Here is a 13002-nt window from a genome sequence, read left to right as displayed (position 1 = left end):
ATGTTATGTGGCATATATCATGAAAAATATCTTAATAGTTCTATCTAAACTTCTATAGCCAGATCAAAATATTGATGTAAGTATTTTCTAAGGCACTTGCATGCCATTGAATATATATAATCATTAAGTTCATCATATTCCAAGTTGGAAATTCTTAGTTCTTTCCAACTGAGCTACATGATGACTTACATGAAATTTTCATATAAATATAGTACTTATTCTAACCAATAGTAACATGTGGATGCCATGGTCTCTCTCTCTCTCTTTTTCTCTCTCTCTCTCTCTCTATATTTAATAGAGTACATAATTTAGACTCTTAAAAGTATTGACTTTCTTAAGTATTTATTTTTCATAGTATTATTTTTCTGTCACATTTTTCTTTGGTTTATTCTTCAATTTTCTTCTACTTAAATTATTGTTACAATTTTTTAACTTCACCTACACATTTTGTGTATTCCACTGTCTTATTTTTTTGAAAATATTATTGATAAGCCTTTAATAAATTTTTCAATTATTTAAACATAACATGATGAGAATTTATATTTAATTCATATATATATATATATATATATATATATATATTTCTATTATTTTTTCCTTTGCACTCACATATTTTTTTTTTTGTAAGTGAAGTTAGTGCCTTTCTTTTCTATTTATAAAAACCAAAGAGACTAGATACATCGTGTTGGTGGCCTCAACCTACCCCGGAGGGAAACCAAGTCTGTTGGCCACATTAGATTGTTGTATGCATTCCAAAAACAAAATATAACAAGCCTTTCCATCCTGGCTATGTGCACTATACAACTGAAACTACTAAGTAAGCTACCAACATGCATGAAATAGTAAAAGCAAGAAGATTCACTAAAACACCTAAGAAACCCGAAAGAATTATTCCTTTCTGATACCAGTATTCAAGTTCATATCCATGGGAATATCCACTAGTTTGGCCTCCCTTGGAGTTGTATGAGCCTTCTGAGACAGCTGTTGATGCATTTCCTCCAGCTTGTTATTCTTCCTGATCATGATAACTTGGAAATTTTCCATTTCTTTTTGCAAGTTTGGCACACCATTTGCAATTTCGGCTATTTCCTTCGCAACCTACTCCAGGGCCTTTTCCAGAAGTCGTTTTACCACCCAATAGATATGAAGAGTTTGCCTATACAGCGTCAACCTTCCTCGTTTATTCCCCGGGTCATTGATCTCTTTAGCCCACCCTTCTGTCTCAGCGTCAGACTATTCCTCCATGACACTGGTCTCCATATCTTCAATAATTCATCGGATTTCTTCACTCGTACCTTCCCTATAAGCTCTGGTAGCCTCCTGGACTACTGTCAAAGTAGATCTTCTCCATCTACCCTGGTTACTTGGAGAATTTTCTAATCGTTCCTCTTGATTCCCCTATCTCAGGTGTCCTTTGCTTCCACACCCTCTGCCATGACCCGGGCACACCATCCTATAGTTTACCTTATCACGTTGACAATTTTGAGTTACAGAGATTATTTTTTGAAGTTTAGCATCACTATTTTCCTCATCATTTTTCTAGTGCTTATTCCTCTTCTCCTGCTACAGTTTCCACCATTTGTTTGGTTGTTACAATGCTTGTCATTTTTGAGATGCAAGAATTTATGAAGGTCTTCAGTTATTTGGATCAATTGTTGGGCTAGGGACGAAATTTTCATATCCCATTCCTCAGTCTCCCCCTGTACCTCTGCATTGGTTTTGTTTATAAAGCCCCCCATGTTTCTTCCCAAACTATTCTCATGACTATAATTCCCCCATTCATCAACAAACCTTCCCTGATTCTGACCCAATGGACCCTCACAAAGCATTGCTGAGTGAAAAGCGGACTCACATCAGCCCTTTTCTTCCTTAGAGGCTTCAAAAGTAATAAATTTATCCAATTTACCAATTATGATAGAGGATAGGATTGAAGGGGTCTCAGAGATAACATACCCGGAATCATTAACCTCCTTGAAATCTCCTTCTGTTTGCACTTTACCCTGCTCCTCTTCCTCCCAACTTAGTCTACCCTTCCTTCTAAACTTCACCACCTTCATAGAATACCACTCATTTGTCCCTCTTCCTCTTCCACTACCGCCGCCACTACTGCTCCTCTCCTTCATTCCACCTCCCCCACTCCGGTTTTTTGAAAATTGCGCTGACATGCAGCTCATTGTTCTAGCTGGAAGGACGACATCGTACGTATGGGTTAGTCCCGCTGTCCTGCCATGATCATAAACCCGTCTACAACCCTCACCTACCTTTTTCCACATCCCGATTGGGGACTATCTGTCTCTATTATCTTTGATCTGTGTCTTCATGATTATCATGGTTTAGAATCATTCTTAGCTACTCTAAATCGGAGTCCTCGGAATGCATAGTCCATATGTTATCGAGATTCCTTCCTTGTTCCTGGAAGCCCCAGTTTGCAAGAAAATTCGTTGTTCTATTACCCTCTCTTATAGCATGCTTAATAATAATATATTCAAATCTTTTTATGATAATTTCCAACTCTTGGAGTAGACTCACCATTCTCCAACTCTGCGTAACTTTATCACATGAGGTTCCATTATTAAGTTTTTTGATTACGTGTATGACCATTTGGGTGTCCCCTTCCACTTCCAAGTTATTGTATCCATTTCTGATTTCTATCTTCAATCCTTGACGTACTGCCATCAATTCAGCTTCATTTTTGCTCATGATGCCACCATTGTCTAAGTAAATCCATTTTGTTCTGCCTTGATCATCCTAAAAGAGACCTCCAATCCATACTGGGCCTCAATTTCCTTTGGATGCCCCATCGAAATTTAACTTTATGAATCCAGCCATGGGGCGAGAGAAGTGCATGGTGCTGTTATATCCAATCTTGGGTTCCTTCCACATCTGAGGAGCCACCATCCCTTGATGCAGGTTCAGCTTCCTTAAAATTTGATCTTCTTCTGGTGTTGTTTCCCAGTATCCTATCTTCCAAGTGTCCACAAGTATGGTCTCACGAATACGACTCAATGCTTTTCCACAGATTTGGTCTTTTGTCATTTCTTTGTTTTGGAAGATTCTTCTATTTCTTTCTTTCTAGATCATCCACATATTCATCCCTACTATTAGACTCTAGGCTCTTCTTACCATAGGGCTAGTGAATTGTCCACCTCCCCATACTTTAATTGTGTTTTTAATGCTCTGTTGATATCTGTTAGTCCTTCCAAAGAGTTTCCTAACCTCTTCCAATTGTTGTTGAGCTCCTTTACATGAGTTGAGGAGGTGTTCCTGTGTTTCCTGTTTTTTCTTGCAAAGATTACGTCTGGGGGGGCTATGTATGCCTTGATTTTGGAGTTAGTCCCATGTCAGGATGCAACCTTTGCTTACCAGGCATATGAAGTGGGCCACTTTTGGCCACCAATTACTAGTCCATATTTGTTTCCAATTGACTGTCGTATCGTCTTGTTCTCTAGGAGTTAACAAATGATATGCCTCATTAATTGAGAAATTTCCTTTTACTGTGTAACCCCATCTCAGTATGTTTGGTCCAGGTCTTATAGGTATTCTCCTTGTTTGTATTTCCTTTTGATATAACTCCCTTTGTTCTCCATCAACTTGATCCATCCATTCTTCCTGACTCTTCCAGCTTCTCCATACTCCCTCTTGGCTCCATTCCTTCCAAAAGTCCTTGACCAGATTCATTCCATTCTCAGCTGCCTTTTGGCATATATCCCTTAAAACTTGAAGTCCATTCAGTCTTTCTGTTTGCTACCATGCTTCCTCGTATAACCAGGTAGAGCTACCATCCCTAATTTCCTAAAAATCATGTTTAGTTATTATTTCTTTGTTTAGACTAGCTAGATTCCAAATTGTTGACCCTTTTGGGGTATCCCTTATTCTTAATATCTCCTCTGGTTTTGTTGGCATATTATATTTTTTTTGTCCATATCCTTTTCCATAGGTTGTTTCCTCCATTCATCCAATGCCACCAAAGTTTAGCACCCATTGCTTGATTCAAAATATAAGGATCTCTAAGGCCTAATCCTCCCTCAGTCTTGCTTTTCACCAAATCCTTCCAGGATACTAAAGACCATTTTCTTTGATCCTTCAGTCCTCCCCAGATAAATTTTTTAAAAATCTCTACCATCTTTGTGCATGCTCCTTTAGGGGCTGCCATTGCCGATAGTTGGTATATTGGGATCGATTGAAGGATTGCTTTAACTAAAACAACTCTGCCAGCAAAATTCAAAGTTCTGAAAGACCAGTTGGCTAGTTTTCTAGCAATTTTCTCAATGGTTTGTTGCCAATTCGACAACCTTAGAGGATTCAGGGCTAACAACATTCCTAGATATCTTGTTGGGAGTTCTCCTGATCGAAATCCCAGAGTTCTTGTTAATTTTTTTTAATATTTCCAGCAGTGTTGAAAAAATAAGTGCAAGACTTGTCATTGTTAATTTGTGTGCCTGAAGCTGTCATAAAAAGTTCTAGAATTTCTTTAATTCTGCGGGCTTCTCTGAGGGACACAGTACAGAACAACATAATGTCATCTACGAATTGCTGGTGGGTAATAGGAAGGTTGTTACCCCATATTTGGATTCCTTTTAGCTTTCTTTCTCTTACTTCTTTTCTGATGTACCTTCCTAGGCCTTCTATAGCTATAATGAACAGGAAAGGAGACAATGGATCGCCCTGTCAGAGTCCTTTGGATGCTTTAAAGGGTTGGGAAAGAGTTCCATTCACAAGGATGGAGAAATTGGCTGAGGAGATCATAGTAAAGATCCATTCAATCCATCTATTGAAGCAACCAAAGGCCCTTAAAACTTCTTTTAGATAATTCCAATTTAGACGGTCATAGGCTTTGGAGACGTGAAGTTTAATCATCATACCTACTTCCTTTTGACTTTCAAAGAATGCACTACTTCTTGGGAGACCACCAGTCCATCCAAGATTTTCCGGCCTTCTAGAAAACCTATTTGTTCTAGGGAAATAATGCTAGATAAAATAGGCTTAAGTCTTTTAGCCATTAAAGTAGCTATTATCTTATGTATAACATTACAAAGGGCAATGGGTCTAAAACCCTGGAGAGTTTCAGACTTAGTTTCTTTAGGAATCAGAGATAAGAGGGTAGAGTTTAAGCCTGTACTTACCTTTTGGTTTCTTCTTGATTCTTCCACCACGTCAAGTATGTCTTAGCCCAAGAAATCCCATACTGCTTGATAGAATTCCGCTATGAATCCATTAGGACTAGGGGCTTTATTCTTTTTCATTCCTTTTACTACCTCTTCTACATCTTCCAAGGTGGCTACCCTCATTAGAGCTAGGTTTTGGTCTCTAGTAACCCTACTTGGGATCTCTTTACAAATTCTTTTAGTAGCTTCTCCACGATCAACATTGGGTTCCTTGAGGAGATCTTTGAAATGATCCACCAAGACTTGTTCTATTTCCTCATGCTATGTAACTTGTGTCCCTCTTCGACTTTTATAGAAAAGATTCTATTTCTCTGCCTTCTCTGGATCATAGCTTGGTGGAAGAACTTTGTATTCCTCTCCCCTTCTCTTAACCAATTTACTCTATATTTTTGCCTCCACAAGATCTCTTCCTGCTTCCGCCTTTCTTCCATTTGTCCTATCAATATCGATTCCTCTCTCACTAGGTCATCACTTCTACCTGTCGTAATGATTTCGTGTTGGATTTGGTTCATCTTCTGTTCTAGGAGTTGTTGATCTTTGATTATGTGTCTTTATTTCTCTTTATTCCATTTCTTGATGTTTCCTTTCAGTTATTTTAGTTTCAGCTGAAATGTCTGCATTCTGTTTCTTCCTTTCTGTCAACTTTTCTTCCACCATTCTTTTACTTTCTTCATGAAATTTTTGTCCCTAAGCCAGAAGGCTTCGAACCTAAAGGGTTTTCTCTTGGGACTGGCTTTAATATGTAGTTTTGCTTTGATCGTCCAGTGGTCTGATCCCATTCCAGGAAGAATCGTTGCTTCAATTAAGATATCCCAATTTATAATATGTTCTGACATTAAGAATCTATCTAGTCTGGAAGCAATTTGGTGTCTACCTCCTCTTCTATTGTTCCATGTATAGATCCCATTTGTTGTATGTATGTCTACTAGCCTTTGATCTGCTATCCAATCTCCGAAGGCTTCCATGTCTACCTCTGTTCTTCTGAGTCCACCCTTTTTTTCCTTTATATCTTTTATCACATTGAAATCTCCTCCCACTATCCAAGGAGAGGTTGGATGGAAGGAATGCATCACTGCTAGGTTCTGAAGGAAACACCTGTGATCACTCTGTATATGGGGTCCATATACATTGGATAAGAGGATCCATTCTTGAGAACCTATAATTCTAAATCTTCCTGTGAGGATGCGAGGTATACTGATCCAGTCTTCAAATTAGACTTCCTTTGGGTTCAATAGGATTGCTACTCCTCCTGCACTGCCTGCCGCATCTTAACCAATGATCTCGTAATGCGGTTTGAAATTGCTCATCACTTATTTTAGTTTTCTTTATCGTAATTTTGTTTCTTAGATTAGCATTATATTTGGTTTATCCCTTTTGAGTCTCTCTTTCAGATATCTTTTTTTTCCCTTACTGTTCAACCCTCTGATATTCTAGGTTGTGATGATCATTTCAAGAGTTTGAGGGGTTGTTGGAAAACCTCTGACAATGGCACAACTCTTCTTAAATTCACCAGCATGTCTCCCACCATTTGGATTGTCTCACTCATGGGTCTCCTTCTTATTTTCCTTCCTCCCTTCCCTATGGTTCCTGTTTCCATGTTTTGATTTCCTTGTGTTCCAAGTTGCTCTGGTTGCTTTGCTAACATTTTCCCTTGTTTTTCTATGTATTTTTGTAACATATATTTATAGAGTTGTTTCTGGTCATCTCGTATGAACTGTTCGTCCAGATGCTTCCATTCCTGTAAAATTTTCCTCATGACATGTTCCTCTTCTCCTTCTTGTTCCTACTGAGGATCTATTTCCATTTGAATTTGTTCTTGAACCCGGTCTCCCCTCTCCTTCTCTTTTTCCAATTCCATACTATTTGGCTCTTTCTTTTCCTTTTTATTTTCTTTCTGGATTTCCCCTATTTCATCTTCCCCTTCTTCACTTTCCACTTCCATTTCTAATTCATGAAGAACCTCAAACTGGTTCTAGCTTTTCTGAGTGCTTTCTGGGTGAGAGGGGTTTAGTTTGGTTTTTCCTTTTTGGGGTCATCTTCTTCTCAGTACTTCTATGAACCCTCCCCTGTTTCCTTCATTAGTCCTCCTCTCCTATTCCATACTTCCCTTTCCATCTCCCTGATCTGTTGGTGTATCAACTTCATTCATCGAGCAATATTTGAACAAATGGCCATACTCATGGCATCATCTACATCTAAAAGGAATGTGTTCATAATCAACTGGCTATTGCGAGACCTTGTCATGATATTCTATTTCAACATGATCGAGCAGCGGTTCTGTGATATTCATGTAGACACAATGTCTGGCATAAGATTTATATCTACCTCTCTTGGTAGTTTCTGCTACCTTCACAAAGGTCATGATTGATTTCCCAATTCCTTCTAGAATCTTTGGATCCCAAAACTCTATCGGGAGCCCAAATAGTCTGACTAGAACTAATGCTACTAGCATTTTTTCTTTTTCTGGATTATAACATTCTTCCCATTGCCTCATGAAGAGCCTTGCGTTGTTGAAGAAGTATGAACCCTCCTCAAAGATCCTCTCCTTATCCTCCAGGTTTTCAAATATTACTATGAAAAATCCTTTTGCCCCCAATTTAAGATCTATATGCCCTTTGGGATTTCACCTCTATTGTATCCACTTCGTCGGATCTTTCTCAGATTTCCATGTTCCTACAAACTTGCAAATGAGTGCATGGTCTTTCATATATCCCCTGTACTCCTCCAATTTATTATTTGGAACAACACACCTAGGTTTTTTTGTTGCCCGTGGTAGACATTTGTTCCCTGTCCTAGCTTGCCATACTGCTCCCATTACCGGCGTGTCCTTGCTGGGATTCCCAGATCTACCGTTTGCTCCATTTCAGCTTGATTCTCCTGCGGTAATCGCTTTGTAGGAGGGGATTTCTTCCCCTCCACCCCCCCAGCCCCCAACCACTCGCATCAGTCATTTTCCTCCCAGACTATCCTGTTCTTGGATCCTTCTTCCCTTAGTTAATCTGTCGTTGTATTGGTATGTGATTCAACACTCACATATTATATCTCATCACCAAGACATTATTCCTTTCTTTTCAAGTGGAATCTCATTAACCTTCTCCATTATGCGCATTTCTATTGTACTATGTATAAAACTATTCAAAATGTCAAACTATTATTACACTTAAACATGATACACATTCTGCATTTCTCCTTGGCTTGAATTTACTTTCTAGATTATATTATTTATCTAGTTAGATCTCACACATATCTTAATTATTGATAATCTTTTTCCTTTTTTAAATAAACATTCCCCTGTAATAAAAATTAATAACATACCTATGCTAACTCTAATTCCGCTACATAATCCCCACTTAAACAATATTTACTATTCTACTTTACATGAAATCTATGTTATTTCAATATGACCCATATTTAGAGTGTACCAACTATGTATGACACTCAAGATTGTTTTTCCGATACATTTTCTCTTTGGAACCTCTTATATGTATCCAATGTCCTCCATGTCATCCTCTTCCTCTGGACCATATTTGTGGTATCCTTTTCTCTTCATTTATGATGATATCCCACTGTACATATTCAAGTTTCCATAGAAAATAGGTAAAGTTTGATAAAAATTGGACAAAAACCTTGCCAATATGATGGCATAGTCACATGCTGATGCTGGGAGAGATTTTAAATGTTTTTTAATAAACTGTAAATATTTACATTAGGAAGTGAGTTTTGATTTTAGATTAAATTGGAGGAATTATTTCCTAATGTAAATATAGTTTCAGTTTCCCTTATTTTGTGGAGAAGGGAAAAAAATCATCTTATGACTCTTTCTTGTCATGTTAGGGAAACGATAATGACAATGACATGGGTGATGATTGAAATGATGATGTTGATAAAAAATATGATGTCAATGATGGTGACGATGATTTGAATGTAGGTTGTTCATCTGATTTTAGTTTTAACTTAGGCTTTTCATGTATGAACTCTCTGAATTAGTCATTTGAACTTAGGTTTGTCTTTGGCACCATTCACTTGCAACTCTATGTGAAGTAATAGCATAATTTTCACCAATTAGTAAATGAAAAACCTTGTAAATTATTAGACAAAACCAAAGTTAAAATTGGAGATGATGATATAAAGCTAAATGGGATTCACTTATTTTAAAAAATAATATATTATTTAATGAACAAGTCCAAGAATGTGAATATGGAATCTCATATGGCCCTCCCCCTACACCCCTCACATCAATTTAAATTACCCAATACCCTACTATAATATATTTGAAAGAAACATAGATACAATCAGATATAAAAACTAGGAAAATAAAAAATTAAGGTGAACAAAAGAGAACAAAACAACTGAAAACATATAAATACATACCTTCTACATTTCGACATTTTGATATCATTACTATTCTTCCTCATCCAACTCATCATATGTATCATACAGTTCATAATTTGTGTTCAAACTATATGCCATATCAACATCATCATCATTATTTATATCATCATCGAGAATATGCTTTTCTATATTTAGTTAGACTTCTTCAAATTCTTCGTCTAACAAAACATCAATAGTTATTAATAGTAGAAGTCATTGACACGGACTTGACTTCATATTCTTTAATCTTGTTCTTCTTAGGTTTGGCTTCATCAAAAACATTTGCATGTTATCTTTCTCTCTTGTTATTCCTTGGATTCTTACGACATTGATTTTTGCAATGTACCATTTCGTGGCGATTGTAGCACTCAATATTTGATACATCAACCTTCTTCTTTGGTCTCTTGAGCTTCTTGTATACTCCCTTCTTCTTGTGATGAGTAAAGTAGGAATTCAAAGTGTTGTCTTCAACATCCTCCTTATTTCTATTTACTAATGGGATGTGTTCTTCTTCTTAACTACATGCATTCCACATTTTTTCAAAGATAGGAATATCTTTCCAATTGTTGATACTTGATGCAAAAGAGCTCCAATATTTTGGTAGACCTAGTAGTGAAACAATCACAAGTTCCTTTTCTAGTACAAATTCAACTATATATTGGAGTCCATATCTTATTCTATAGATCATTACAAAATATGATGACACAATGTCATCTTTTGTCATCTTTATTGTTCTTAGTTCATTATTAAGACTAGCTATCTGACCAATATTGTTGATGTAAACAGCTTGGAGAGGGCTTCATACATTTCTTGAGCAAAATATGTATTGGATATGTATGTGATTAAAGTGTACTTTACTCCATCTACTATGATATTCATGTCCAAGATTTTGGTATTCCTGAATTTATCATTTATGGCATCATCTATAGGTTTCTTAACTTTTCCTTCGACAAGATCCAAAACTTTATGCTTGGTGAGAATAAGATATATCCGCTTCTTCCATGCCCTATAGTTGGAGTCTCCTTCTAGCTTGTTTTCAGACTTTATTGTCATGTCTTCTATAATATAACTTCATCTTATTATATGATCCTTATCCTTAATAATATTCCTTTGTTCCTTCCTTCTTAACCCTTCTTGCAATAGATCTTCAAGTTGCCTTTTTATTTCCTCTTTTACATTAGCTTTGGTACCATGTTAGAAAACCATAAAGGAAAAAGGATTCTCTTATATTGATAATTACTTGTGAAATTCTTGTAGTCTTATTATATTGTCTTTATGTTATTCTTTGTATTTGTTTCATAAAGCAATCATCAAATAAAAACATGAATATCACTAGACACATGAACTCAACCATGGCTAAAACCCCTCTATAAAGGAAAACCCAATGAAACTCTTCCACTAGTAAATAAAATTGAGATAGACCAAGACTTGAGAATGAGAAGACCTTCCTCCTCCACCATGTCAGGCTTCCAAGATGATTCAAAAAACTCTAGTAGTCTCTTGTTGTCGAACAACTTCAACGCAACAACAATATAGAATTTTGACCCCAACAACTTTAGAATTTTGGCCCAGCTGCAATCCAAAATTTTAATCCCCAACAATTTCACACATGTGAGACAAATAGAGAGAAAATTTGACTTCTTATTCTTGAAAAATGCTTCCTTCTCCTTCTCTAGGGTTTCCTTATTCTTCCTTGAATTTTTCACCCTTTTCTATCTCCAACAAATCTATATCGAACTGATTGTATGTGTGTTCCAATTGAGCTGAGTTTCTACCCTTTTATAGTGGTTCTATGAAGCTGAGTTCCCTTTATTAGTAAAATGTGTCCTTCTTTGAGGCCGACTTGGTTGAGGAGGTGCAAATGACTTATTTTGTACAAAATAAATTTCTTTCTGGACTCAAGAATCACAAGAAGGGTCTATTACATTATGACATGGACAAGGATGCTTGATGTAAACCCTTGATGCATGTAATTGAGGCTTTGACCTATTAACCATTAATCCAAGAATGAAACCTATTCTTTAATAAGGAAATTTCATTTATAATAAAATATCATTTTATTTATTTTGACAAATACAATACATCATGGCTCAATACATTATGAAGATTGGCACTAGTTAGATTCTTCAATAATCTTCTACATCTAAACACCCCTGAGACAAATTTTAAGTCATGAGGAAGAATGGTGAAGGGATTTCCCACTTGTTCATCACCACTGGGAGTCTAGAGATGCACCTATCTCCACCCAACAACCAATTTTCTCAGGAAACTCGTGAGATGAACCCTCCTCTAAGTTTGTATTTACCAATAGCGATACCACTCTAGTCCTTGGTATTCTACCTTTGTGTTATTCCTTTCCCCTACATTCCCCATGAAATATTTCTCTTTATATCCTCAGGAATTCTTGCTCCTCTTCTCCATACTTCCTCCTTGTGCTACTCTAGGAATTTCCTCCTCTTCCTTTCTTTCACAGTAAGCCTTATTGGTAGGAAAGATTCCTCAGAGCTATGGCTGAAAGCCTCAACATAGAAGAATAATAAAACAACTAAGAACACTCATGCAAGTATATTAAACATTCGAATTCTCAAAATTTGGATAAGATACATACCCTGGGGTCCTACATTTGGAGTAGACCCCATAGGGTCCAAACCCTTTGCTTCCTTCAAGGTGTGCAGACCTGCAACTCAATTACAGAAACATAGATAGATAATAGAATTAAAACTATGTTCCAATAGATATGTTATATAATCATAAATAACATGATAAGTTAACATTAAAAAGATGACACCATATTTTAGGAACAAGGCATGAGACTCTTTATTAATGAAAAACAATGATTACACAAAAGCCAGAACCTGATCCAACATAGAGTTCCTCTCTAATATTTATAAGAGGATGCTAGATAAAGGAACTGAACATATTTGCAAGGAAATAAGGGATTTCCTATAGACTGGTAGTGCAAGAGGCACATGAGAATGTATACTTGATCTAGGGAAATTTGGATATAGTATTGATACCTCTCATATGATATCCATTAGGCCTACTAAAGGGGTGTATATATAAAACCTCAAGCTTGTTAGTTTAATTAGGCCATGCACTCATGTAGGTGGGCTTTCCGTAAAACCTGTAAACCACACCTAAAAGATAACTTTTTATTTATTCTATCAAATCTAAAATGTTGTATGCAAATATATTCTATATGAATCATATATGTATGTGTTTTTATAGTGGGAAGATTTATGTATGGATAATGAAAAACATTTGTTTAGTTTGCAAGGGAAAAGGAGCTTCCTTGACCATACAATGATGTCTAGTCTACAAGTGTGTTGAAATATGCTCTAACAGATTCCCCCCAATGTATGAGGTTGAAATGGGATTGATGGGTGAAATACATTATTTATATGAGAGAAGTCATTCAAAAAACTCAAGAGGAGATCACTAGATTCTAGTCCATTAAATACTTGTG

The 13002-nt window shown here is 36.5% G+C and overlaps 1 protein-coding gene across 3 annotated transcripts in view; it reads left to right on the top strand.

The window, feature by feature from the left end:
- The window catches only part of LOC149182529 (agamous-like MADS-box protein AGL11), a 223798-nt gene that overhangs the window by 122797 nt on the left and 87999 nt on the right, over positions 1–13002 (top strand). The window lies entirely within an intron of this gene.

The sequence above is a fragment of the Pinus tabuliformis genome, chromosome 3_2 (assembly GCF_031772625.1).
Source record: "Pinus tabuliformis cultivar Carrire ecotype Pingquan chromosome 3_2, CPIR1, whole genome shotgun sequence".
Taxonomy (NCBI): domain Eukaryota; kingdom Viridiplantae; phylum Streptophyta; class Pinopsida; order Pinales; family Pinaceae; genus Pinus; species Pinus tabuliformis.
The sequence above is the reverse complement of the archived record's forward strand: the minus strand, read 5'-3'. Positions and strand labels throughout refer to the sequence as shown.